At 33.0% G+C, this 215-nt stretch overlaps 1 protein-coding gene across 3 annotated transcripts in view; it reads left to right on the top strand.

Moving 5' to 3' along the window:
- LOC122058381 (MLO-like protein 3) overlaps positions 1-215 on the top strand; it is a 7110-nt gene that overhangs the window by 2180 nt on the left and 4715 nt on the right. The window lies entirely within an intron of this gene.

The raw sequence follows: 215 nt of genomic DNA, 5'->3' as shown, positions 1-215 counted from the left end.
TTGGGTGGTGTGGTTTTAAATAAATAATATATTTACAAAATGGGAAAAGAGGGGATTCAAATAAAGGATAAACCCATTAAGAATGGTCACCTAAGATGTGTACAATGAACAACTAGAACAGCAGCTTAATACAACAATAAAGCTAAGAACAAGCAATGAAATGACAAGAAGAGATGGAAAACCCATTTTTTATTTTTTTTATTTTGGGGGGGGGG

The sequence above is a fragment of the Macadamia integrifolia genome, chromosome 12 (assembly GCF_013358625.1).
Source record: "Macadamia integrifolia cultivar HAES 741 chromosome 12, SCU_Mint_v3, whole genome shotgun sequence".
Taxonomy (NCBI): domain Eukaryota; kingdom Viridiplantae; phylum Streptophyta; class Magnoliopsida; order Proteales; family Proteaceae; genus Macadamia; species Macadamia integrifolia.
The sequence above is the reverse complement of the archived record's forward strand: the minus strand, read 5'-3'. Positions and strand labels throughout refer to the sequence as shown.